This window comes from Chlorocebus sabaeus, chromosome 1 (assembly GCF_047675955.1).
Source record: "Chlorocebus sabaeus isolate Y175 chromosome 1, mChlSab1.0.hap1, whole genome shotgun sequence".
In the NCBI taxonomy this organism is placed as follows: Eukaryota; Metazoa; Chordata; class Mammalia; order Primates; family Cercopithecidae; genus Chlorocebus; species Chlorocebus sabaeus.
The window spans coordinates 73,794,501-73,820,523 of NC_132904.1; the positions used below are offsets into that span (position 1 = coordinate 73,794,501).

Consider the following 26,023-nt stretch of genomic DNA (forward strand, 5'->3'; position numbering starts at 1 on the left):
TGACAACTTCAAAGTAATATAATAATTCTCCAGCAAGAGATTCCAATGCAAAAGAAATGTGTGAAATGCCTACAAATAAATTAAAATAACAATATTAAATATACCAAATGAGATACAAGAGAGCACAGATAAATAATACAAAGAAATCAGAAAAACAGTTCAGAATCTGAATGAGATAATTCAATATGGAGATATTATTTCAGAACCTGAAGACAAGTCATTTGAAGTAACCCAGTAAGGTGAAAGAAACAGAAGGAGGGGAGGGGAGAAAGAAAGAGAAAGAAAGAAGAAGGAAGGAAGGAAGGAAGGAAGGAAGGAAGGAAGGAAGGAAGGAAGGCAGGCAGGCAGGCAGGCAGGCAAGCAGGCAGGCAGAGGGAGGGAGGGCATGGTGGCTCACACCCAGCACCTTGGGAGGCCAAGGTGGATGGATCATTTGAGGTCAGGAGTTCGAGACCACCTTGGCCAACATGATGAAACCCCGTCTCTACTAAAAATACAAAAATTAGCCATGCGTGGTAGTGCACGTCTATAACCACAGCTACTTGGGAGGCTGAGGCAGGAGAATTGCTTGAACCTGGAAGGTGGAGGTTGCGTGAGCTGAGATTGCACCACTGCACTCCAGCCTGGGTGACAGAGCAAGATTGCATCTCAAAAAAGAAAGAAAGCAGGCAGGCAGGGAAGGAAGGAGGGAGCAAGGGAGGGGAGGGAAAGAGAGAGAGAAGGAGGGAGGGAAGGAAGGGAGGGAGGGAGGGGAAGGAAAGGAGGGAGGGAGGAGGGAGGGAAAAGAATAAAGAAACCCTACATGACATTTTGGAAACCATTAAGTGACCAAGTACTCGAATTTTGGATATTCCAGAAGAAGAGGTGGGGAAAAGCATAGAAAACCTATTTAATAAAATTATCGCCGAAAACTTCCCAAGTCTTACAAGGGATTCAGACATCCAGAGAGTGGAAGCTCAAAGATCCCCAAATAGATTCAACCCAAAAAGGTCTTTTCCAAGGCACTTTATAGTCAAACTGCCAAAAGTCAAAGACAGAGAATTCCAAAAACAAGAGAAAAGCATCAAGTCACGTATAAGAGAAACCAGTCAGACTGATAGTGGATTTCTCAGTAGAAATCTTACACGATAGGAGAGGATGGCGTGAAAGAAAAACTTTTCTTTCAAAGTGCTAAAAGAAAACAAAGACCAAATGGACCTAACAGACATATACAGAACATTTACATCCAACAATTACAGAATACACACTCTTCCCATCAGCACATAAAACATTCTCCAGGATAGACTAGATGTTAGGCCACAAAACAAGTCTAAACAGATTTGTAAAAATCTAAATCACATTAAGTATCTTTTCTGACCAAAATGGAAAAAAAAAATAGAAATCAGTAACAAGAGAAATGTTTGAAACTGTAAAAATACATGGAAATTATTTTAACAACATGGTCCTGATTGACCACTGGTCAATGAAGAAATTAAGAAAAAAATTTTTTGAAACAAATGAAATGAAAAAACACATACTAAAACCTATGTGACACAACAAGAGGAATGCTGAGAGGGAAGCTTATACCAATAAACATCTACATCAAAAGCATAAAAGATTTCAAATAAATAACTAAACACCTCAAGGAACTAGAAAACGAAGAACAAACCAAACCCCTTCTATTTCTCAATAGAAGACATACAAATAGCCAACAGGTATATGAAAAAATGTTCAATATCACTAATAATCAGGGAAATGTAAATCAACAGCACAGTGAGATGTTATCTTACCCCTGTTAGAAGGGCTATTATCAAAAAGAAAAAAAATAAAGAAGGTGGCAAAGACAAAGGGCACTCTTACACACTGTTGGTGGGAACATAAATTAGTACAGGCCATAAAAAACAACATGGAGATTTCTCAAAAAATTAAAATATTGTGGTAACCATATGATCCAGCAATTCCACCACCTGGTAGTTATCCAAAGAAAGGAAATCAGTATATCAAAGGGATACCTGCACCCCTATGTTTATTGCAGGACTATGCACAATTGCAAAGATACAGAACCACTCTAAGTGTCCATCAATGGACAAACGGATAAAGAAAATGAGCTTATATATACAATACAATAATCTTCAGCCATAAAAAGAAAATGAGATTCTGTCATTTGCAGCAGTATGGATGGTACTGGTGGTCATCATGTTCAGTGAAATAAGTCAGGCACAAAAAGACAAATATGTATGTTCTCACTTTTGTGGGAACTTAAAAAGTTGATCTCATGGAGGTAGTGAATACAATGATCATTACCAGAGGCTGGGAAGGACGTGGAGTTGTGGGGGGATGAAGAAAGGTAGGTTAATAAGTACAAACATACAGTTAGAGAGAAGGAATAAGTTCTAGCGTTTGATAGCATAGTAGGGTGACTACAGGTAACAATATACAGTATATTTAAAAATAGCTAGAGGATTTGAAATGTCCCTAGTACAAAGAAATGACAAATGTTCAAAGCGATAGATATCCTAAATACCCTGATTTTACCATTACACATTCTATGCATGTATCAAAATATCACATGTATACAATAAATAAGTACAAACATTATGTATTAATAAAAATCAATTCTTAGAAACTCTGTTTCCTTTTGTTTCTTCCATCAGCATAGACATTTACATATTTGAGAGTTAATATATAATTATTCATACTTGCCAGGTGCAGTGGCTCACGCCTGTAATCTCAGCACTTTGGGGGGCCAAGGCGGGCAGATCAACTGAGGTCGGGAGTTTGAGACCAGCCTGACCAACATGGAGAAACCCAATCTCTACTAAAAACAAAATCAGCGGAGCATGGTGACGCATGCCTGTAATCCCAGCTACTCGGGAGGCTGAGGCAGGAGAATTGCTTGAACCCAGGAGGTGGAGGTTGCATTGAGCCAAGATGGCACCATTGCACTCCAGACTGGGCAACAAGAGTGAAAGTCTCAAAAAAAAATTATTATTATTCATACTTGATGTGTTTTTGGTATCTGATTATACACATTTTCATTTTTATTAATAAATCTGCAAAATGAAAAAAAAAACCTAAAGTAACATAAATCAAAATTCATTGACCTTCCAAGGAGAAACAGACAAATCCAAAATTATAGTCAGAGATTTCAATACCCCTTTCTCAATAATAATAAGCAGGATAGAGTAGACTTGAAAAACACTAGAATTGGAAAACAGAATTGAAAATACTAGAATTAAATTAGCAATCAATAAGATAGTTGGAAAACTCCTAAATATTTTAAAATTAAATAGCAACTTCTAAGTAACTCTGAGTTAAAAAAAAATCAAAAGGGAAATTAAAACCTTTTGAACTGAATAGAAATGAAAACACAACATAGAAACATTTCTAAGGTATAGTTAAAGCAATACTTAGATTTACATTTATAATGCTAAATGCCCATACTAGAAAAGAACAAGGCCGGGAGCGGTGGCTCATGCCCGTAATCCCAGCACTTTGGGAGGCCGAGGTGGGTGGATTACAAGGTGGATTACAAGATGGAGACTGTCCTGGCTAACACGGTGAAACTCCGTCTGTACTAAAAATACAAAAATTAGCTGGGCGTGGTGGCGTGCGCCTGTAGTCTCAGTTGCTGGGGAGGCGGAGGAAGAAGAATGGCGGGAACCCAAGAGGCGGAGATTGCAGTGAACCGAGATCATGCCACTGCACTCCAGCCTGGGCAACAGAGGGAGACTATGTATCAAAAAAAAAAAAAGGAAAGAAAGAAACAAAAAGAAAAAACAAGATCTCAAAATCAATAACCTCAGTTTCCATCTTCAGACAATCAGTAAAAGTGGAGCAAATTAAATACAAAGTTAACAGAAGATTAGGAGTAATAACAATTGATAAATAGAAAAAATAGGGAAAAAATCAATGAAATCAAAAGCTGGTTCTTTGAGAAGACCAACAAAACTAATAAATTTCTGACTAGGATCATTAAGGAGATTAAAAAAGAAAGAAATCAGCCGGGCGCGGTGGCTGAAGCCTGTAATCCCTGCACTTTGGGAGGCCGAGACAGGCGGATCACGAGGTCAGGAGATCGAGACCATCCTGGCTAACACGGTGAAACCCCGTCTCTACTAAAAAATGCAAAAAATTAGCCGGGCATGGTGGCGGGCGCCTGTAGTCCCAGCTACTCAGGAGGCCGAGGCAGGAGAATGGCGTGAACCTGGGAGGCAGAGCTTGCAGTGAGCTGAGATCCCGCCACTGCACTCCAGCCTGGGCGACAAAGCGAGACTCCGTCTCAAAAAAAAGAAAGAAATTACAAATTATCAATATCAGTAATAAGAGAGAACCATCACCACAGACCCTAGAGACATCAAAAGAGTAACAAAGAATTTGGTACAACTTCATTCCTATAAATTCTACAGATACATGAAATGGGCAAATTCCCTGAAAGACAAAAACTACTAAAGCTCACTCCAGAAGAAATAGAAAACTTGAATAGCCCTTTGTCTATCAAGTAGATTGAATCTGTTGTTAAAAAGCCTTCCCATCAAGAAAAAGAAAAAAAAAAGGATTCACTGGTGAATTCTACCAAACATCTACAGAAGAAATAATACCAATTCTATAGAAACTCTTACATCAGAAGAGAAGGGAAGACTTTCCAAATCATTTTATGTGACCAATATCCTGACACCAAAACCAGACAAAGATATCCTAATAAAAGTACAAACCAATATCCCTTACGAATCCAAATGCAAAAATTCTTAACATACATCAGTACATACTGACCAAGTGTAGTTTTCCTAAGGACTGCAAAGATTATTCAACATTCAAAAATCAATCAACTTGGGGCCAGGCATGGTGACTCAATTCTGTAATTCTACAACTTTGGGAGGCTGAGGCAGGCAGACTGCTTAAGCCCAAAAGTTCAAGACCAGCATGGGCAACATGGCCAAATCCTGTATCCACAAAAAAATACAAAAATTAGCTGGGTATGGTGGTACATGGCTGTAGTCCCAGCTTCTCGGGAGACTGAGGCAGGAGGATTGCTTGAGCCTGGAGATGGAGGTTACAGTGAGCCAAGATCACACCACTGCACTCCAGCCTGGGCAACAGAGTGAGACCTTGTCTCAAAAACAAAACAAAAATAAATAAATAAACTTAATTAGGGGGCGGAGCAAGATGGCCAAATAGGAACAGCTCCAGTCTCCAACTCCCAGCGCGAGCGACACAGAAGACCGGTGATTTCTGCATTTTCAACTGAGGTACTGGGTTCATCTCACTGGGGAGTGCCAGACGATCGGTGCTGGTCAGCTGCTGCAGCCCGACCAGCGAGAGCTGAAGCAGGGCGAGGCATTGCCTCACCTGGAAAGCGCAAGGGGGAAGGGAATCCCTTTTCCTAGCCAGGGGAACTGAGACACATAACACCTGGAAAATCGGGTAACTCCCACCCCAATACTGCGCTTTAAGCAAACAGGCACACCAGGAGATCATATCCCACACCTGGCCGAGAGAGTCCCACACTCACGGAGCCTCCCTCATTGCTAGCACAGCAGTCTGTGATCTACCGGCAAGGCAGCAGCGAGGCTGGGGGAGGGGCGCCCGCCATTGCTGAGGCTTAAGTAGGTAAACAAAGCTGCTGGGAAGCTCGAACTGGGTGGAGCTCACAGCAGCTCAAGGAAACCTGCCTGTCTCTGTAGACTCCACCTCTGGGGACAGGGCACAGATAAACAACAACAAAAGCAGCAGAAACCTCTGCAGACACAAATGACTCTGTCTGACAGCTTTGAAGAGAGCAGTGGATCTCCCAACACGGAGGTCGAGATCTGAGAAGGGACAGACTCCCTGCTCAAGTGGGTCCCTGACCCCTGAGTAGCCTAACTGGGAGACATCCCCCACTAGGGGCAGTCTGACACCCCACACCTCACAGGGTGGAGTACACCCCTGAGAGGAAGCTTCCAAAGCAAGAATCAGACAGGTACACTCGCTGTTCAGAAATATTCTATCTTCTGCAGCCTCTGCTGCTGATACCCAGGCAAACAGGGTCTGGAGTGGACCTCAAGCAATCTCCTACAGCTACAACCTACAGCTGAGGATCCTGACTGTTAGAAGGAAAGCTATCAAACAGGAAGGACACCTACACCAAAACCCCATCAGTACATCACCATCATCAAAGACCAGAGGCAGATAAAACCACAAAGATGGGGAAAAAGCAGGGCAGAAAAGCTGGAAATTCAAAAAATAAGAGCGCATCTCCCCCGGCAAAGGAGCGCAGCTCATCGCCAGCAACGCATCAAAGCTGGACGGAGAATGACTTCGACGAGATGAGAGAAGAAGGCTTCAGTCCATCAGATTTCTCAGAGCTAAAGGAGGAATTACGTACCCAGCGCAAAGAAACTAAAAATCTTGAAAAAAAAGTGGAAGAATTGATGGCTAGAGTAATTAATGCAGAGAAGCTCACAAACTAAATGAAAGAGACGAAAACCATGGCATGAGAAATATGTGACAAATGCACAAGCTTCAGTAACTGACTCGATCAACTGGAAGAAAGAATGTCAGCGATTGAGGATCAAATGAATGAAATGAAGCGAGAAGAGAAACCAAAAGAAAAAAGAAGAAAAAGAAATGAACAAAGCCTGCAAGAAGTATGGGATTATGTAAAAAGACCAAATCTACGTCTGATTGGGGTGCCTGAAAGTGAGGGGGAAAATGGAACCAAGTTGGAAAACACTCTTCAGGATATCATCCAGGAGAACTTCCCCAACCTAGTAGGGCAGGCCAACATTCAAATCCAGGAAATACAGAGAACGCCACAAAGATACTCCTCGAGAAGAGCAACTCCAAGACACATAATTGCCAGATTCACCAAAGTTGAAATGAAGGAAAAAATCTTAAGGGCAGCCAGAGAGAAGGGTCGGGTTACCCACAAAGGGAAGCCCATCAGACTAACAGCAGATCTCTCGGCAGAAACTCTACAAGCCAGAAGAGAGTGGGGGCCAATATTCAACATTCTTAAAGAAAAGAATTTTAAACCCAGAATTTTATATACAGCCAAACTAAGTTTCATAAGTGAAGGAGAAATAAAATCCTTTACAGATAAGCAAATGCTTAGAGATTTTGTCACCACCAGGCCTGCCTTACAAGAGACCCTGAAGGAAGCACTAAACATGGAAAGGAACAACCGGTACCAGCCATTGCAAAAACATGCCAAAATGTAAAGACCATCAAGGCTAGGAAGAAACTGCATCAACTAACGAGCAAAATAACCAGTTAATATCATAATGGCAGGATCAAGTTCACACATAACAATATTAACCTTAAATGTAAATGGACTAAATGGTCCAATTAAAAGACACAGACTGGCAAACTGGATAAAGAGTCAAGACCCATCAGTCTGCTGTATTCAGGAGACCCATCTCACACGCAGAGACATACATAGGCTCAAAATAAAGGGATGGAGGAAGATTTACCAAGCAAATGGAGAACAAAAAAAAGCGGGGGTTGCAATACTAGTCTCTGATAAAACAGACTTTAAACCATCAAAGATCAAAAGAGACAAAGAAGGCCATTACATAATGGTAAAGGGATCAATTCAACAGGAAGAGCTAACTATCCTAAATATATATGCACCCAATACAGGAGCACCCAGATTCATAAAGCAAGTCCTTAGAGACTTACAAACAGACTTAGACTCCCATACAATAATAATGGGAGACTTCAACACTCCACTGTCAACATTAGACAGATCAACGAGACAGAAAGTTAACAAGGATATCCAGGAATTGAACTCATCTCTGCAGCAAGCAGACCTAATAGACATCTATAGAACTCTCCACCCCAAATCAACAGAATATACATTCTTCTCAGCACCACATCGCACTTACTCCAAAATTGACCACGTAATTGGAAGTAAAGCACTCCTCAGCAAATGTACAAGAACAGAAATTATAACAAACTGTCTCTCAGACCACAGTGCAATCAAATTAGAACTCAGGACTAAGAAACTCAATCAAAACCGCTCAACTACATGGAAACTGAACAACCTGCTCCTGAATGACTACTGGGTACATAACGAAATGAAGGCAGAAATAAAGATGTTCTTTGAAACCAATGAGAACAAAGATACAACATACCAGAATCTCTGGGACACATTTAAAGCAGTGTGTAGAGGGAAATTTATAGCACTAAATGCCCACAAGAGAAAGCAGGAAAGATCTAAAATTGACACTCTAACATCGCAATTAAAAGAACTAGAGAAGCAAGAGCAAACACATTCAAAAGCTAGCAGAAGGCAAGAAATAACTAAGATCAGAGCAGAACTGAAGGAGATAGAGACACAAAAAACCCTCCAAAAAATCAATGAATCCAGGAGTTGGTTTTTTGAAAAGATCAACAAAATTGACAGACCACTAGCAAGACTAATAAAGAAAAGAGAGAAGAATCAAATCGACGCAATTAAAAATGATAAAGGGGATATCACCACTGATCCCACAGAAATACAAACTACCATCAGAGAATACTATAAACACCTCTACGCAAATAAACTGGAAAATCTAGAAGAAATGGATAATTTCCTGGACACTTACACTCTTCCAAGACTAAACCAGGAAGAAGTTGAATCCCTGAATAGACCAATAGTAGGCTCTGAAATTGAGGCAATAATTAATAGCCTACCAACCAAAAAAAGTCCAGGACCAGATGGATTCACAGCTGAATTCTACCAGAGGTACAAGGAGGAGCTGGTACCATTCCTTCTGAAACTATTCCAATCAATAGAAAAAGAGGGAATCCTCCCTAACTCATTTTATGAGGCCAACATCATCCTGATACCAAAGCCTGGCAGAGACACAACAAAAAAAGAGAATTTTAGACCAATATCCCTGATGAACATCGATGCAAAAATCCTCAATAAAATACTGGCAAACCGGATTCAGCAGCACATCAAAAAGCTTATCCACCACGATCAAGTTGGCTTCATCCCTGGGATGCAAGGCTGGTTCAACATACGCAAATCAATAAACATAATCCAGCATATAAACAGAACCAAAGACAAGAACCACATCATTATCTCAATAGATGCAGAAAAGGCTTTTGACAAAATTCAACAGCCCTTCATGCTAAAAACGCTCAATAAATTTGGTATTGATGGAACATACCTCAAAATAATAAGAGCTATTTATGACAAACCTACAGCCAATATCATACTGAATGGGCAAAAACTGGAAAAATTCCCTTTGAAAACTGGCACAAGACAGGGATGCCCTCTCTCACCACTCCTATTCAACATAGTGTTGGAAGTTCTGGCTAGGGCAATCAGGCAAGAGAAAGAAATCAAGGGGATTCAGTTAGGAAAAGAAGAAGTCAAATTGTCCCTGTTTGCAGACGACATGATTGTATATTTAGAAAACCCCATTGTCTCAGCCCAAAATCTCCTTAAGCTGATAAGCAACTTCAGCAAAGTCTCAGGATACAAAATTAATGTGCAAAAATCACAAGCATTCTTATACACCAGTGACAGTCAAACAGAGAGCCAAATCATGAGTGAACTTCCATTCACAATTGCTTCGAAGAGAATAAAATACCTAGGAATCCAACTTACAAGGGATGTAAAGGACCTCTTCAAGGAGAACTACAAACCACTGCTCAGTGAAATAAAAGAGGACACAAACAAATGGAAGAACATACCATGCTCATGGATAGGAAGAATCAATATCGTGAAAATGGCCATACTGCCCAAGGTAATTTATAGATTCAATGCCATCCCCATCAAGCTACCAATGAGCTTCTTCACAGAATTGGAAAAAACTGCTTTAAAGTTCATATGGAACCAAAAAAGAGCCTGCATCTCCAAGACAATCCTAAGTCAAAAGAACAAAGCTGGAGGCATCACGCTACCTGACTTCAAACTATACTACAAGGCTACAGTAACCAAAACAGCATGGTACTGGTACCAAAACAGAGATATAGACCAATGGAACAGAACAGAGTCCTCAGAAATAATACCACACATCTACAGCCATCTGATCTTTGACAAACCTGAGAGAAACAAGAAATGGGGAAAGGATTCCCTATTTAATAAATGGTGCTGGGAAAATTGGCTAGCCATAAGTAGAAAGCTGAAACTGGATCCTTTCCTTACTCCTTATACGAAAATTAATTCAAGATGGATTAGAGACTTAAATGTTAGACCTAATACCATAAAAATCCTAGAGGAAAACCTAGGTAGTACCATTCAGGACATAGGCATGGGCAAAGACTTCATGTCTAAAACACCAAAAGCAACGGCAGCAAAAGCCAAAATTGACAAATGGGATCTCATTAAACTAAAGAGCTTCTGCACAGCAAAAGAAACTACCAGCAGAGTGAACAGGCAACCTACAGAATGGGAGAAAATTTTTGCAATCTACTCATCTGACAAAGGGCTAATATCCAGAACCTACAAAGAACTCAAACAAATTTACAAGAAAAAAACAAACAACCCCATCAAAAAGTGGGCAAAGGATATGAACAGACATTTCTCAAAAGAAGACATTCATACAGCCAACAGACACATGAAAAAATGCTCATCATCACTGGCCATCAGAGAAATGCAAATCAAAACCACAATGAGATACCATCTCACACCAGTTAGAATGGCAATCATTAAAAAGTCAGGAAACAACAGGTGCTGGAGAGGATGTGGAGAAATAGGAACACTTTTACACTGTTGGTGGGATTGTAAACTAGTTCAACCATTATGGAAAACAGTATGGCGATTCCTCAAGGATCTAGAACTAGATGTACCATATGACCCAGCCATCCCATTACTAGGTATATACCCAAAGGATTATAAATTATGCTGCTATAAAGACACATGCACACGTATGTTTATTGCAGCACTATTCACAATAGCAAAGACTTGGAATCAACCCAAATGTCCATCAGTGACAGATTGGATTAAGAAAATGTGGCACATATACACCATGGAATACTATGCAGCCATAAAAAAGGATGAGTTTGTGTCCTTTGTAGGGACATGGATGCAGCTGGAAACCATCATTCTCAGCAAACTATCACAAGAACAGAAAACCAAATACCGCATGTTCTCACTCATAGGCGGGAACTGAACAATGAGATCACTTGGACTCGGGAAGGGGAACATCACACACCGGGGCCTATCATGGGGAGGGGGGAGGGGGGAGGGATTGCATTGGGAGTTATACCTGATGTAAATGATGAGTTGATGGGTGCAGCACACCAACATGGCACAAGTATACATATGTAGCAAACCTGCACATTGTGCACATGTACCCTACCACTTGAAGTTTAATAATAATAATTAAAAAAAAAACTTAATTAACCATATTATCAAACTAAAGACAAACTATATGGCCATCTAAATAGATACAAAAAATACTTCTGAGCAAATTCTAACTCCATTCCTGACAAAAACCCTCAGCACACTAGGAATAGCAAATATTATGCCTTTATATGGAGAATATATTAAAAGCTAATAGCTAACTTCACACTTAATGGTGAAAGGCTGATTGCTTTCTAAAGACTAAATGTTTTTTTCTAAGATCGGAAACAAAGCAAGGATGTCTGTTATCACCAATCCTGTTCAACACTGTACTGGCAGTCCTAGCCAGTGCAATAGGCTAGAAAAAGAAAGAAAAGGCATAAAGAATAGAAATAAATAAATAAAACTCTATTTGCAGACAACAAAATTATCTACATAGAAAATCTCCAAAATTCTACAAAAAAAAAACTTAGAATTAATGAGTTTGGCAAGGTAGAACCAGATGCAAAAATCAAAAATTTTTATAGACTAGGAATGAACAAATAGAAGGTAAAAATTTTAAATCACTATTTACATCATGAAACAGCAAAACATGAATGGGAAAACTGGTGAAATCTGAATAATATCTGAAGTTTAGTTACCAGTAATGTACTAATGTTATCTTAGTTTTAGTTTTAACAAATGAACCACAGTAAAAGGATAATGCTGGGGGAAACTGAAACTGGGTAAGAGTATACAAGAACTGTCTGTACTATCTTTGTAACTTTTCTGTAAATCTAAAATTATTCCAAGATGAAACATGTATTTAAAAATTAAATTTAAATGATGATTTACAATAGTAACAAACACATACTTAGGTATAAATCTAACAAAATATGTGCAGGATCTGCATGCTGAAAACTACAAGACACGAAAGAAATCAAAGACTCAAGTAAAGACTCATAACAATACTGAGTCTTCTAATCTAAGTACCACTTTCTTGGATTAGAAGACTCAATATTGTTATAATCTCAATTCTCCCCAAACAGATCTACAGGTTCAACATGATTCCAACCAAAATCTCTGAGGACTTTTTTTGTAGAAATCAATAAGCTAAATCTAAGATTTATATGGAAAGGCAAAGGAAACAGACTAGCCAAAACAATTTTGAAAAATAATGTATTTTGACTCAAACTACCTGAGTTCAAGACTTAATATAAAGCTACAGTTACCAAGACAGTGTGGAATCAGCAGACAGACAGACACAGAGATCAATGAAACAGAATACTGGTTCCAGAAAAAGGCCCATATATATATGGTCAATTCATGTTTGACAGAAGTATGAAGGATGGAGAAAGGACAGTTTCTTTGACAAATGGTTCTGGAACAACTGGATATTCATCCAAAGACAAATGAACCTCAATCTACAACTTTGCATTTTTTTTTTTTTTTTTTTTTTTTTTTTAAGACAGAGTCTGCCTCTGTCGCCCAGGCTGGAGTGCAGTGGCAGGCGATCTTGGCTGACTGCAACCTCCGCCTCCTGGGAGCAATTCTCCTGCCTCAGCTTCCTGAGTAGCTGGGACTACAGGCACATGTCACCATGTCCGGCTAATTTTTTTTTTTTTTGTATGTTTAGTAGAGATGGGTTTCACTGTGTTAGCCAAGCTGGTCTTGATCTCCTGACCTCAAAAGATCTGCCCACCTCAGCCTCCCACAGTGCTGGGATTACAGGCATGAGCCACTGCGCCTGGCCCACAACTTTGCATTCTTTGTAAAAATTAAATGGATCACAGACTGAAATATAAATCTAAAGCTGGCCAGGTGCGGCAGGTCATACCTGTAATCCCAGCACTCTGGGAGGCTGAGGCTAAAGGATCACTTGAGCTCAGGAGTTTGAGACCAGCCTGGGCAACATAGTGGGACCCCATCTCTACATAAAATACAAAAATTAGCCAGATGTGGTGGCACACACCTGTAGTCCCAGCTACTCAGGAGGCTGAGGCAAGAGGATCACTTGAACTGGGGAAGTTGAGGCTGCAGCAAGCCATGATGGGGCCACTATACTCCATTCTGGGTGACAGAATGAGACCTTGTCTCTAAATGAATAAATAAATAAAACCTAAAGCTATAAAACTTATAGAAAAAAACATAGATGAAATCTGTGTCCCTGCTTTAGGCAAAGATTTGTTAGGTATAACACCAAAAGCATGATCCATAAAAGAAAAAACAGATAAGTCGTATTTCATCAATATTAATAACTTCTAGTCTTCAAAAGACATTCTTAAGACATAAAAAGGCAGGCCACAGATTTGGAGAAAAACTGTCCTATATTTTGATAGTGCTTACACAATTATATGCATTTGTCAAAACTTGCAGAATTATACACTAAATAATGGTGAATTTTAGTGTATGCAAATTCTATCTTAATTAGAAATTTCTTGGCCGGGTGTGGTTGCTCACGCCTGTAATCCAGCACTTTGGGAGGCTGAGGCGGGCAGATCACAAGGCCAGGAGATTGAGACCATCCCGGCTAACATGGTGAAACCCCATCTCTACTAAAAATACAAAAACTTAGCCGGGCATTGTGGCGGGTGCCTGTAGTCCCAGCTACTCAGCAGGCTGAGGCAGGAGAATGGCTTGAACTTGGGAGGTGGAGCTTGCAGTGAGCTGAGATCACGCCACTGCACTCCAAGCTAGGGGACAGAGTGAGACTCTGTCTCAAAATAAATAAATAAATAAATAAATAAATAAATAAATAAATAAAAATTTTTTAAAAAAGAAAATTTTTATAAGTATATGAATTGATGTATGGATTTTTTTTTTTTTTTTTAGAGTTTTACTCTTGTTGCTGAAGCTGGAGTGGAATGACACGATCTCGGCTCACTGCAACCTCCACCTCCCAGGTTCAAGCTATTCTCCTAGCTCAGCCTCCCGAGTAGCTGGGATTACAAGCACGCATCACCATGCCCAGATAATTTTTTGCATTTTTAGTAGAAACGGGGTTTCACCAAGTTAGCCAGGCCAGTCTTGAACTCCTAACCTCAACTGATCTGCCCGCCTTGGCCTCCCAAAGTGCTGGTATTACAGGCGTGAGCCACTGCACTCGGCCAGATGTATAGATCTTGATTGGAACCTGTGAAAAGACTTTTTGGAGGAAATTGGTAGAAATTTGGATATTAACTAATTTACATTCAGTTGGTTTAGTAAATTATTGTTAATTTTAGGTGTGAAGATGATATCATTGTGTAAAAAAAAAATTCCTTTTTTGGCCAGGTGTGGTGGCTCATGCCTGTAGTCCTAGCACTTTGGGAGGCCGAGGCGGGCAGATCACAAGGTCAGGAGTTCGAGACCAGCCTGGCCAATATGGTGAAACCCCATCTCTACTAAAAATACAAAAATTAGCCAGGCATAGTGGTGTGCTCCTGTAGTCCCAGCTATTCTGGAGGCTGAGGCAGAAGAATCGCTTGAAACCAGGAGGCAGAGGTTGCAGTGAGCTAACATCACGCCACTGCACTCCAGCCTGGGCAACAGAGAAAGACTGTCTCAAAAAAAAAAAAAAAAAAATTCCTTTTTTAGAGTTTCACACAAAGTATTTACAGGTAAAATGTATGGTGTCTGCAATTCACTTTCAAGTACTTCATCTAAAAGAAGATAAAGCAAATATTGTAAGATGTTAACAATTATAAATATATGGGGCTATATTTTTCTGTATATTTTAAATAGTTCATAATTTAAAAAGTAGATGCTCTGGAGCTCCGTGCCTATGTTTCATATCCCACCTTTGCCATATTTAGCTGTGCAACTTTAGGCAAGTTATGCAAGTATTCTGTACCTCAGTTTTCTCATCTTTAAATGTGAATAATAATGGTACTTATCGATATAGTTTGTGGGGATTATTGAGTGAATCAATAGATGTGAAGAATTTCGTTCTGGAAATACTGTAAACTGAATGTTGGCTTTCAATACAATAATTGTTATCCATTCAGCACACTTTGAGCACTAAAATGACCAAGCATTAGGTTATGCGTCAAGAGCAAAAGGATGAGTAAGTCAAAACTCCTATCATTGACAAGATTTAAATATAGTGGAAGGGATGTATATTAGCAATTGAGTATAACATAATGTAATAACTTCTAGAATAAACATCTATACAATACACTAGGCAGCATGGAGAACAGAGTGATTAACCCAGCCTCAGAGCATAAATGAAGACATTTTGGAAATTCAGGAGGGAGCTGAAAAAGACAGGGAAAATAAAGACTACCTACAGTTTTGTTGTTGTTGTTGTTGTTGTTGTTTTTTAAAAAAACAGATTGAAATAAAAAGATCTTGGAGATTCAGTTTAAGAAAAGGAACTGGGCACATACATTTGCCTTCCATTTCCTTGCAAATCATCTTGAAGTGACAGTAGAAAAGTATAATCAGGCCAGGTGCGGTGGCTCACGCTTATAATCCCAGCACGTTGGGAGGCCAAGGCGGGCAGATCACCTGAGGTCAGGAGTCTGAGACCAGCCTGGCCAACATGGTGAAATCCAGTTTCTACTAAAAATACAAATATTAGCCAGGCGTGGTGGCATACGCCTGTAATCCCAGCTACTTGCGAGGCTGAGGCATGAAAATTGCTTGAACCTGGGAGGCGGAGGTTGCAGTGACCAGAGATGGTGCCACTGCACTCCAGCCTAGAGTCTCAAAAAAAAAAAAAAAAAAAAAAATTTAACCATTTTCTGGTTGACATTTGTTGAGTTTGTCTAAAAGACGTGGGATAGATAGAAAGGGAATGGTCAGGTTAAGATAAAGATTGTGGAGATCAAACTTATTTTGAAGTCTTATAGTGGCTGCCCTTAGAGACCATAGGTGACAAATGTTTCCTATTCAGATCTTAGTTAATCTCTTTAGGATTGGAAGGGTCTGGAAGAAAAAGATCTAGCTTTGTTAACAGAGATTCTTAACAGATGCAAATGTTCCCCCTGCCCCCGCCTCCCCCCTCCCTCCCTCCCCATACACAAAACAGCTTTGCAGGGCCATTTCAAAATATGGCAAAGAAACATATTTTGGGGTAAATATTTTTTTCTTTTTTGTCTTGTATTGTTATGCCAGAGTCAGGTTGCAAAGTAAACCATGATATATAGGGTTAAATAAAACACATCTGATAATTTATGGTTTGTAGGGCATGACTCTAGGGTTAAATAAAACCCATCTGATGAGAATTTATGGTTTGCAGGGCATGACTCCCCAAACCCCTTAGATAGGAATTTGGGCAAAATTAAAAAAAAAAAAAAAAATCAGCATTTAGTCCCTACACTGGCCTCATATGAAAACCAGGTAATCCCTCTCACCCAGAATATCACACATTCCCATCCTGGACCCTCTTTATGAGACAGAGGCCGGAGATGGCAGTTGCTAGGCAACACCAACCACCCCACAGCTTCTCACCAGCCCCATGGAATACCATCAGCATCCCCAATATAAGAATTAGGTATTCTGTCCCAATTAATTTTCCCAAAGAAGGAAGAAATCCTAAATTACCATCTCACACTCAAAAGTAGTAGTTACCTCACCTTCTTCAATTCCTTGCTCAAATGGCCCCTTCTCAACAAGGTCAACCCTAATCACTATTTAATGCTGCAACCTGCTCCCTCCTTCTAACTCCTCTATTGCGCTCTTTTTTTCTATAGAAAATAAAATATTATATAATGTATTTATTTAGGATGTTTACTGTTTATTGTCTGTCTTTACCTCCTGGAGCGTATGTTCCACATTTAACAGTAAGAGTTTATTGCTCACACATCTGAGTTAATGGGCTATCTGTTCTGCTGATCTGTTCTACATCAGCTAGAATGACTAGGATGACTTTGCTTTGCTTCATGTGTCACTCAACCAGATTGACCTGGGTATGTTCTCATGGTGCTAGAAGTTGTCCAAGAGAGTAAGTCCCAAATACAAGCCCATTTCAAACCTCTGCCTCATGGGATGTCTGTTCACACAGCCCATCCCAAAGTCAACAATCAGGGCAGGTCACCTCATGGTGGTCGGTCACAGTAGTCACACGGAAAAAGGTGTGAACACAAAGAACATAACTAAGGGAAAGGTGGAAAGTTGGAGTCAAATAATACAATCTGCCTCTCTATATGACCAGCAAAGTAAACTTTGAGGCATAAAAACAATACCAGAGAAAAAGAGGGACATTTCATAATGTGAAAAAAAAAAATTTTAATTTGCAATTTGTAGGTACTATTAGATAGGAGTTCTAAATTTCTCTTCAAAGAATCAATATGTCGGTATGTTCAATTCTTTGCCTTCTACTTTTTAACTTCCTCGTAAAGCAACTTTTTTTGATCACCTGCTCCACCCTCATTCCGATTACCAGCTCTGCCCTGACTCATCCTGATCACCTGCTCCACCCTTACCTGCTCCACCCTGACTCCCTCCAAACCACTCAACCCGTCACTCTCTCTAAATTAGTCAATCAGAATTAGTTTAGCCTGTGCCGTCTAACAGTAGCCAATAGGGGAACACCACCCCAGCAGGGGCCACCTGCATCAGGAATAAGAACCCCTTCCCCTCCCTTGTCCAAGTGTGCGCTCACCATTGCTTCATCTGTAAGGGTGCACCCTTCTATAGAAGTATATTGCCTTGCTGAGAATTAAAAATAAAATTTTATATTCGAGTTCTATTTCTTTTGCAGCACCAAAACTATAACAGTTCCCAATCACCTAATCTCTAAGGGAGAAATGGACAGATGCACAATCATGGTAGGAGATTTAGCACACCTCTTAAAGAACAGAATAAGCAGGAAAAAAAAGTCTGTAAGGATATAGACGACTGTCAAGCTTGATTAACAAACTAGTCTTAACATTTATGGAACACTGTACTCAACAAATGCAGAGTGTACCTTTTTTCCAAATGGACATGGAACATTTATCAAAAATCACAATTGGTTTTAATAAACTAATTGACATCTTAAGAATATATCTTCTGACTACAGTGCAATTTAACTAGAAATCAGTAAAACAAATTCCACATTTGGGAATTAAACACATTTATAAAAACCTATGCATGGGTCAAAGAAAAAAATCACAATGGAAATGAGAAAAAAAAAACTTTCAACTGGTTAATGATGAAACTACTGCACATATATAGAACTTGGTGTGACTAATTGCAAATACTGGGGTGTCCAAGGGCAGACGTTATGAACAAAAAACTCTATGGGAGGATGGTAAGCTGCTCGGATATTGAATAAAAGGCAGCTTTTTAACCAGAATAATTACCACCACCATTGTCCACACACCTGCAGATACTTTGTGTCTAAGCACCAGCCAGGGTAGCCAAGTTTACATGAAAATTCCTAACATTTAAGGGGAGATCAATAAACAGTTTCCTTTCCAGACCTGTTCTCTGAATTCTAAACGTATATATCCGACAGTCTACTGAAATCTCCATTTGGATTTCTCACAGGCACCTCAAAAGTAATACGTCCAAAACTGAACCCTTGATGTTTTTTCCCTCTAAAATAGATTCCTCCTGTAATCTGTCTCATCTCAGTAGAGGACACTGCCATTCCCCAGCTCATGAGGTCAAAACCCTGGGGTTGCCAGCCAGGATTGGGACAGCTGAAGCAGACTTTTATCCCGTTCGCCATTAACAACTAAAAAACTAGACAATACACAAAGCCGCTACTGTCAGATACTGAACAGGAGGTCCAAGCCCGTAATCCTCGAGAGGGGACACAAACGACCCGACAGTGAGCGAGCGACGTCAAAGGGCCTCAGGTTTGGCTGCCGACTAATAATACTAATAGAACTTCCTGTTTCTGGTGCTGCTTAAGGAGGAAGCACGGAACTGGGCACATTTACTTACCTAGACTTCAAAGTCCCAACCCAAATCCAAGCTTCACGCCTAAGGAGACCAGCGTCTCTTAAGATGGATGCCTGGCTGGAGGGGCAGCTCCAGGCAGGCGGGGCGGGGGGCGTGGCCTGGCGGGGCTGTGGGCGTGGTCAAGGACGCCCGGTGCCAGAGCTAGGCTGAAGCTAACCTTGGCTCTGAGCCCCACATTTTAAATGTACGGTAAGGTATGCTCTCTTTGTTTTTGGTTTGGTTGGTTCTTACAAAAAGAACTGTAAGTTTAGTCCTTGTTAATAACTTAGTTTAGGCATTACCTATTTTTTGTATCCTAGTTATTCATAAAATTGCCACATATATATACGTCTCTATATATGGTGTATATATATATCTACATTTATATATATTATTTATATATTTATTTATATGTTTTTTAAGAGACAGGGTCTTGTCGCCCCGTCTGGGCCTCAGACTTGGGCTCAAGCAGCCTCCTGCCTCAGCCTGAAGAACAGCTGGGACTACAGTCCTGTGTTCCCCACCCTCCACGCTCAGGCTACCTCTTTATTTTATTTTAATTTTAACTATTGTTTCTGCCTTTTTAAAACAAATTTTTAATTTTTATGGGTACATAATAGGTGTATTATTTATACACCTGATAGTAGGCATGCATGAGGTATTCTGATACAGGTATACGATGTGTAAGTATCACATCAGGAAGCCAGGCACGGTGGCTCACACCTGTAATCCCAGCACTTTGGGAGGCCGAGGCAGGTGGCCTGAAGTCAGGAGTTCGAGACCAGCCAGGCCAACATGATGAAATCCTGTCTCTACTAAAATACAAAAAAAATTAGCCAGGCACAGTGGTGGGTGCCTGTAATCCCAGCTACTCGGGAGTCTGAGGCAGGAGAATCACTTGAACCCGGGAGGCAGAGGTTGTAGTGAGCCGAGATAGCACCACTGTACTCCACCCTGGGCAACAAGAGCGAAACTCCATCTCAAAAAGAAAAGAAGAATCACATCAGGGTAAATTGAGTATCTGTCACCTCAAGCATTTATCATTTCTTTGGGTTATGAACGTTCCAATTACACTCTGTTATTTTCAAATGTACAATAAATTATTGCTGACTGTAGTCACCCTGTTGTGCTGTCAAATACTAGATCCTATTTATTCTATTTATTTGTTGTACCCATTAACCATCCCCACTTTGCCTTACCTTTTTTAAACCAGTTTCAAACATTCAAAGGGCCACAAATGGGCCTGTTTTCACCTTTGTTTGTTTAATCTTTGATTCCTCTGGCCATTTCTGTACCTCTGACCTGTTCCTGAGCTCTAGACCTTTATCTCCAACTGCAGCCACTGGCCTTCAATCTGGCTGTCCTGCTGCAGACACCTCAAACTCAGTAAACCCTAACTTAAATTTATTATCTTTCCCTTCATGTCTGCTCCATCTTCTATGGCTCTAAATCGCTAAATGACAAGATCTGAAACAGATGTCTCATCCTCAACTCCTCCTATTCCTTTGCAACCCCCCAGCCCTCCACCTTACACAGAGTGGCCAAATTCTGCTTATTCCTATCTATTTCTCCTAGTCATTATCTTATTGTATTTCAATGCCCACTAGGCCCTAATCATCTCAGTATATGCCAACCAGCTTAATACTGCTATGTTAAAGTAGACTGCAGCAGATTCCCAAAGAGCCTCACTGTTTCCAGTTTACCTCTCCCATAATCTAAGACCAACTGTTGATCTTTTAAAAATGCAAATCTGACTATGCCTAAAACACATTCCAAAAGTTAAAGCTCCTTAAATTGGATCTCACCTTTCTCTCCAGCCTCAACTTGCCCCCAACTCTCCACCACCCCCACTTACATTGAAGCTTCAGCAAAGCAAACCTCTTGTTCTACTCCCCTACACCATTCTGCATGTTTATTCGTGCTGTCCCTACTGCCAGGCTTATACACTCCCAACTTTGATCTGGCTAGCACTCCTTCTCTTAGTGTGAGGCTCAACTCAGGAAGCCTTCTTTGTTCATCCTCACCCCTATTTCTCACCACCAGACTTGATTAACTACCTTCTTCTGTGTGTTCTATATATCCCTCCAAATAAACCTGTTATTACTATCCTAGCCACATTGAATATAATTACCTATTTTGTTTTGCTAATGTTTTAGTTTCTGCTTCCGGCTTCTAATTGTAATCTACCTGCGGGACAGACAATATCTAACTAATCTCTTTATTCCCAAAGCCTACTACAGTGCTTGGCACATGTCAGTCAATTAGTTCGTTACATAAATAGCCAGAAGCTATAGACCCATCAATCCTTAAAGGGAATTAGGCAGTTAGGCTGCATCTTTTCTGACCCAGCTGAATTCTCTGGAGCATGCCTCCCGGTAACCCATTAGGAGGATCTGGCAGTATCCTGAAGAGAGATTGTTAGCTTGGATGTTGGGTGGGTGATAGTGCAGAGGGAGAGAAGTCGATTGAAACTTGAGATATTGACCCTCTCCCTCCTAACTTCCATTCTGGACCCTAGCTTAACCCTTGACATAACAGTACTAAACTGTTGGCACCCACTGGGTGCCAATCGAGGGATGAAACACTCTTTGTGATATGAAGATTTTTTTGAAACTCCATTTTGACTGCTTCTGGAGAGAGTTTCCCTCATCTCTTATCAACAGACAATGAAATAAGCTCTGGTGGTTGGGCCCAAGTTTGAGCAAATACAGGCCTGATCCTGTTACTCCTGGTTTTAAAGGTATATCAAAAAGCAAGACAAACAAAACTAAAGCAGGTAAAACAGAATATAAAAAACGGTACCAAAGACATTATCAAATAAGTCAAATTGTAACATTCTTATTTCAAAGTATATAAAAATTCAATTAATCTCTGCAGGAGGCTTCAACCCTGGCTGTTAAAAATCAGTAATGAAGGTAGACTTGATGACCTGATGTGGTTTCTTAAAAACCACAGGTTCCCACTAATATCTGGGAAAGATTTTCTCCTCAGCTCTATTGTCTCAACAGCCAACAGAACTGACTCAATTTTGTAGGCTCATTATTCAGCTAATTAAGTGATCCTTTTCCAGTAAATATTGTTTAAAGTCTGGTGGGTTTTGTCTAATCCTAGGCAAAACGTATAATGAACTCAAATAAGATTGTGTTAGGACTCAGTTTAAAAAAAAAAAAAAAAACTCTTTCAAAACTGCAAACTGTATGCTAGTCATTTCTTCAAAACTCCGGCTTCATTCTGGAGAGTAGAGTCTCTTAGTCTAATAGTTTCCATGAGGAGCAAACCAACTTCAGATAAAATTTTTTTTTTTAGTAATCATTGTTACATTATCATCTGTTGGAGAATTCTGCTAAAATAACAATTTGCTGTAGTTCATAAGGCCTATTTCAAATATTTTGCAAACATGTATTCATACACACACACACACACACACACACACCATTCGTTCTTTTTTTTTTTTATACTTTAAGTTCTAGGGTACATGTGCATAATGTGCGGGTTTGTTACATATGTATACTTGTGCCATGTTGGTGTGCTGCACCCATCACCTCGTCAGCACCCATCAACTCGTCATTTACATCAGGTATAACTCCCAGTGCAACCCCTCCCCCCTCCCCCCTCCCCGTGATAGGCCCTGGTGTGTGATGTTCCCCTTCCCGAGTCCAAGTGATCTCATTGTTCAGTTCCCACCTATGAGTGAGAACATGCGGTGTTTGGTTTTCTGTTCTTGTGATAGTTTGCTAAGAATGATGGTTTCCAGCTGCATCTATGTCCCTACAAAGGACACAAACTCATCCTTTTTTATGACTGCATAGTATTCCATGGTGTATATGTGCCACATTTTCTTAATCCAGTCTGTCACTGATGGACATTTGGGATGATTCCAAGCCTTTGCTATTGTGAATAGTGCTGCAATAAACATATGTGTGCATGTGTCTTTATAGCAGCATGATTTATAATCCTTTGGGTATATACCCAGTAATGGGATGGGTGGGTCATATGGTACTTCTAGTTCTAGATCCTTGAGGAATCACTATACTGTTTTCCATAATGGTTGAACTAGTTTACAATCCCACCAACAATGTAAAAGTGTTCCTATTTCTCCACATCCTCTCCAGCACCTGTTGTTTCCTGACTTTTTAATGATTGCCATTCTAACTGGTGTGAGATGGTATCTCATTGTGGTTTTGATTTGCATTTCTCTGATGGCCAGTGATGATGAGCATTTTTTCATGTGTCTGTTGGCTATATGAATGTCCTCTTTTGAGAAATGTCTGTTCATATCCTTTGCCCACTTTTTGATGGGGTTGTTTGTTTTTTTCTTGTAAATTTGTTTGAGTTCTTTGTAGGTTCTGGATATTAGCCCTTTGTCAGATGAGTAGATTGCAAAAATTTTCTCCCATTCTGTAGGTTGCCTGTTCACTCTGCTGGTAGTTTCTTTCGCTGTGCAGAAGCTCTTTAGTTTAATTAAATCCCATTTGTCAATTTTGGCTTTTGTTGCCGTTGCTTTTGGTGTTTTAGACATGAAGTCCTTGCCCATGCCTATGTCCTGAATGGTATTACCTACGTTTTCTTCTAGGGTTTTTATGGTATTAGGTCTAACATTTAAGTCTCTAATCCATCTTGAATTAATTTTCGTATAAGGAGTAAGGAAAGGATCCAGTTTCAGCTTTCTACTTATGGCTAGCCAATTTTCCCAGCTCCATTTATTAAATAGGGAATCCTTTCCCCATTTCTTGTTTTTGTCAGGTTTATCAAAGATCAGATGGCTGTAGATGTGTGGTATGATTTCTGAGGGCTCTGTTCTGTTCCATTGGTCTATATCTCTGTTTTGGTACCAGTACCATGCTGTTTTGGTTACTGTAGCCTTGTAGTATAGTTTGAAGTCAGGTAGCGTGATGCCTCCAGCTTTGTTCTTTTGACTTAGGATTGTCTTGGAGATGCAGCCTCTTTTTTGGTTCCATATGAACTTTAAAGCAGTTTTTTCCAATTCTGTGAAGAAACTCATTGGTAGCTTGATGGGGATGGCATTGAATCTATAAATTACCTTGGGCAGTATGGCCATTTTCACGATATTGATTCTTCCTATCCATGAGCATGGTATGTTCTTCCATTTGTTTATGTCCTCTTTTATTTCACTGAGCAGTGGTTTGTAGTTCTCCTTGAAGAGGTCCTTTACATCCCTTGTAAGTTGGATTCCTAGGTATTTTATTCTCTTCGAAGCAATTGTGAATGGAAGTTCACTCATGATTTGGCTCTCTGTTTGTCTCTTACTGGTGTATACGAATGCTTGTGATTTTTGCACATTAATTTTGTATCCTGAGACTTTGCTGAAGTTTCTTATCAGCTTAAGGAGATTTTGGGCTGAGACAATGGGGTTTTCTAAATATACAATCATGTCATTTGCAAACAGGGACAATTTGACTTCTTTTCCTAACTGAATCCCCTTGATTTCTTTCTCTTGCCTGATTGCCCTAGCCAGAACTTCCAACACTATGTTGAATAGGAGTGGTGAGAGAGGGCATCCCTGTCTTGTGCCAGTTTTCAAAGGGAATTTTTCCAGTTTTTGCCCATTCAGTATGATATTGGCTGTGGGTTTGTCATAAATAGCTCTTATGATTTTGAGATATGTTCCATCAATACCAAATTTATTGAGAGTTTTTAACATGAAGGGCTGTTGAATTTTGTCAAAGGCCTTTTCTGCATCTATTGAGATAATCATGTGGTTTTTGTCTTTGGTTCTGTTTATATGCTGGATTATGTTTATTGATTTGCGTATGTTGAACCAGCCTTGCATCCCAGGGATGAAGCCAACTTGATCATGGTGGATAAGCTTTTTGATGTGCTGCTGGATCCGGTTTGCCAGTATTTTACTGAGGATTTTTGCATCGATGTTCATCAGGGATATTGGTCTAAAATTCTCTTTTTTTGTTGTGTCTCTGCCGGGCTTTGGTATCAGGATGATACTGGCCTCATAAAATGAGTTAGGGAGGATTCCCTCTTTTTCTATTGATTGGAATAGTTTCAGAAGGAATGGTACCAGCTCCTCCTTGTACCTCTGGTAGAATTCAGCTGTGAATCCGTCTGGTCCTGGACTTTTTTTGGTTGGTAGGCTATTAATTATTGCCTCAATTTCAGAGCCTGCTATTGGTCTATTCAGGGATTCAGCTTCTTCCTGATTTAGTCTTGGAAGAGTGTAAGTGTCCAGGAAATTATCCATTTCTTCTAGATTTTCTAGTTTATTTGCATAGAGGTGTTTATAGTATTCTCTGATGGTAGTTTGTATTTCTGTGGGGTCAGTGGTGATATCCCCTTTATCATTTTTTATTGCGGCTATTTGATTCTTCTCTCTTTTCTTCTTTATTAATCTTGCTAGCGGTCTATCAATTTTGTTGATCTTTTCAAAAAACCAACTCCTGGATTCATTGATTTTTTGAAGAGTTTTTTGTGTCTCTATCTCCTTTAGTTCTGCTCTGATCTTAGTTATTTCTTGCCTTCTGCTAGCTTTTGAATGTGTTTGCTCTTGCTTCTCTAGTTCTTTTCATTGTGATGTTAGAGTGTCAGTTTTAGATCTTTCCAGCTTTCTCTTGTGGGCATTTAGTGCTATAAATTTCCCTCTACACACTGCTTTAAATGTGTCCCAGAGATTCTGGTATGTTGTATCTTTGTTCTTATTGGTTTCAAAGAACATCTTTATTTCTGCCTTCATTTCGTTGTGTACCCAGTAGTCATTCAGGAGCAGGTTATTCAGTTTCCATGTAGTTGAGCGGTTTTGATTGAGTTCTTAGTCCTGAGTTCTAGTTTGATTGCACTGTGGTCTGAGAGACAGTTTGTTATAATTTCTGTTCTTGTATATTTGCTGAGGAGTGCTTTACTTCCAATCATGTGGTCAATTTTGGAATAAGTGCGATGTGGTGCTGAGAAGAATGTATATTCTGTTGATTTGGGGTGGAG

The 26,023-nt window shown here is 39.9% G+C and overlaps 1 protein-coding gene across 1 annotated transcript in view; it reads right to left on the reverse strand.

The window, feature by feature from the left end:
- Positions 1–19,158, reverse strand: part of GDPD4 (glycerophosphodiester phosphodiesterase domain containing 4) — a 92,270-nt gene extending 73,112 nt beyond the window's left edge. Inside the window, exon 1 of the mRNA XM_008020233.3 lies at positions 19,079–19,158. The gene's annotated coding sequence lies outside the window, so the exon portion shown is untranslated. The remainder of the gene's footprint in view (positions 1–19,078) is intronic.
- Positions 19,159–26,023: the final 6,865 nt, after the last annotated feature.